We start from the raw sequence: 3054 nt of genomic DNA, 5'->3' as shown, positions 1-3054 counted from the left end.
GAAGTTAATGTACCGAATATTTCGTCACTAGCTCAAACAATGCAAGACCAAGAATTTGTGAAAAAATTATGGGAAACTTAAGGTTTCTAAAGGGGGGGGGAGAGGGGAGGGAAGGAGGAGGAAGTACAGTCGTCTTTAAACTGAAGATTATCCAAGTTTAGAAATTAGATTTGATATTAACCGATAGGGTAGGAAATTCAACTAACCATTTCTGGCAGTTTCGTCAGAAATTTATTCATATATAGTAACATAATATTACTATATATAGTAAGTATTTGGATATTTAGATCCAATAGCAATGTTAAAAAAAAAAAAAAAAAAAAAATTAAAAATTAGTCAAATCGAATATTATGTGCTTCAGGGTATTTATATTATACTTAATGATCGGCAAATATTGCCCAAGTTAAGAACGTGCAGTACTATAGTCGAGAAACTCCCTATTAAAATCCGTTTAATAGATTTTAAAATGCCTGTCTTATTAGGTCCTCATCGAAGGTTATAGGTAACCAAAATAAACTTCAGCAAATCGAGGAAACAAATTATTTTAAGACTATGGATAATTTAAGTATATAGGCAGTAGTTTAGTAAAGAATGCAGAATATCTTGGCAGAAATTATGAATATTTAGTCTGCTATTGGAGTAGAGACTTTGCACTAAAGTTTAAGGTTACATTTCTTTAATAGCATTGCATCGCAGTTAAGCTATTTTAAATTCATAGTTCTACATTTTGCACAAATGATGGAATTTTTGCAATTTAAGAAAAGAGAGTGTTACTAGGGTTAAAATAAATTACAAAATAAATATTTGCTAGGCCTAGGCTCTTAACTACTCAAGAAATTTACATTTTAAAAAGTGCATTACATTTTAAGCACGTGAATTTTTACTATAGATTGGAATCACCAACCAAATACTAATAACAATGTACTAGATTACCTTAATAAATATATTAATAAAATATTACTAACTTACCAGCATAGAATCAGTACCCATTAAGCAATTAATTCAAAGTAGGATTTTTTTTCAGTAAACAATGTACTTAAATAATTGGTAAAATGTACAATTGATTTAAAACTAACCTTTAACAACACTTAAAGTATGAGAGAAGGATCCACACAAACAACAGTAGACTGACTGAGGGTTGAAGGCGGGCCGGGCACCTCGTTGACTCAACACCAAACACTTTAGGGGAAAGGTAGAAAGTTCCCCACAAAAGATGCCACGGCCACCATGACAGCGCCTTCTATTGACTGAACTGTCAGCTACGCTCCCAGTGGAGCAAAATGGTGTGAAGACTCACGGAGACTCAATATTTATTTATTTTTAGCATGTCCAATAATTCTTTACAATTCTATTTAATAATTATATTAAAATATTTTTTGCAGCCTTTTTTTTCATTTTTTTATTTTTTTTGCAGCCTTTTTATCGTTTTACTGATTATTAGCAAAATATATTAGTTTTGCTTTGAATATTACCTTTAGTCTTAGAATATTTAATTATGAGTAATTGTAACACCAATTCAATTCAATTTATTTCTTTATTATGCACCCCATACCCATCCCGTGGGCTTTGTTGTAAAGGATTACAGAGGTACATAATCGGTTCAGGAACTGAACCCTCTAGTTCGTTTAGCTAAGCAAATAACAATATTTTGACGCTAGTTACAAAATTATTAATGTTATATATACATGTACACATTTTCATACATACATGTACATAATATATATATATGCATATACATATATACATACACATACATATCTAATCACCCACACAAATACACGCATCAATAATCTTTGTGTCACAAGTGATTCAACAAGAGGCTCTCAGCAGTCACTATACAAGGCACTTTACATATATGGTGAGTCACACAGTTACTAGTCTTGCTGCACACCCACCCAACTGGGCGGCAGCTTTACAGTCATGTGCATGCATTACCTACAGTAAGCAAATTTTGGATACTTCGTTAAGATTTCGGGCAGCACATCATTATGAATGAAGTCACCGTAGCCCAAAATGTATATATCTACCACCTTTTATTTTTATTAATATATGAGGTACATCTGCATTTTTGCAGCTACCCTAGACTATATGAAGTGGATTACAGTGTGTCAAAAAAGCTAACTACGTGATGCTAAAAAATCCCCCATCACACAGGATGGTTAGTCATACAGAGGCATGTGATAGGCAGTCTGCACTGGCAGACTCCGGATGCATTTTGAGGATATCATCAACACAAGAGTGAATAAGGTAGCTGTGGTAAAAAAGTCCCCATCTCCCAGGATGGTTAGTCATACAGGGCCATATGTTTAATAGCCTGCACTGGCAAATTTTGGGTGCAATATGAGGATATCATCATGAATACGAGAGTAAATAAAGTAATTGCAAAGCTCCAGGTATTTCACGCCAACTGGTCTGAAAGATCTAATAACTGGGCATTGGTTGATGTAGTGTGGGAAATCATGCCGCAGTTCCTGCTCACAGAGTTTGCACCTGGAGTGCTCAAGATTGGGAGATCCATCACCTGTAGCCACCTGCCACAGGTAACGGTAACCCAACCTGATCCTTGCAACCACTGTGTCGCACAGTCTGGAGGATGTTTTGTGCTGCCTTAGATATAGGTTTCAGATCTGAACAAATCATAGCTTTTAATACTAGTACTTTCAGGTCGTTGGGAGTCAGAATTTTTTTCCTATCGGACCTGAGTGTTTGAACCAATATAGTTTTGACAGTAGAGACGGGGATACCTAAATCTAATTCAACTTCATCGTTGTTGCACGCTAATTTGGCTGCAATGTCTGTCTCATTATGATGGGTTATATTTATGTGTGAAGATATCCATATAAAAGAGATTCGAGACCCTTTACTCTGTGCAGGCAATTAGATCATTTATAATGGGTAGTATGAGGTTCTTGCTGTCGATCTTCAGGAAAAATTTTCGATTGCTTGAAGAGCAGACTTTGAATCACAAAATATTATTTCTCCTCCAATGTTTTTTTAATGTACTGGTAGCTAGTTATGATGCTGCTAGTTCTGCTTGTGTGGAGGTCATCCAGT

General features: G+C 35.0%; 1 protein-coding gene across 1 annotated transcript in view; it reads right to left on the bottom strand.

Annotated features, from left to right (window-relative positions):
- The window catches only part of LOC123771385 (uncharacterized), a 37308-nt gene extending 36128 nt beyond the window's left edge, over positions 1–1180 (bottom strand). The window contains exon 1 of the mRNA XM_045763893.2: positions 1077–1180. The gene's annotated coding sequence lies outside the window, so the exon portion shown is untranslated. The remainder of the gene's footprint in view (positions 1–1076) is intronic.
- Between the last annotated feature and the right edge of the window lie 1874 nt (positions 1181–3054).

The sequence above is a fragment of the Procambarus clarkii genome, chromosome 54 (assembly GCF_040958095.1).
Source record: "Procambarus clarkii isolate CNS0578487 chromosome 54, FALCON_Pclarkii_2.0, whole genome shotgun sequence".
In the NCBI taxonomy this organism is placed as follows: Eukaryota; Metazoa; Arthropoda; class Malacostraca; order Decapoda; family Cambaridae; genus Procambarus; species Procambarus clarkii.
This window is presented reverse-complemented; position numbering and strand designations above follow the sequence as displayed.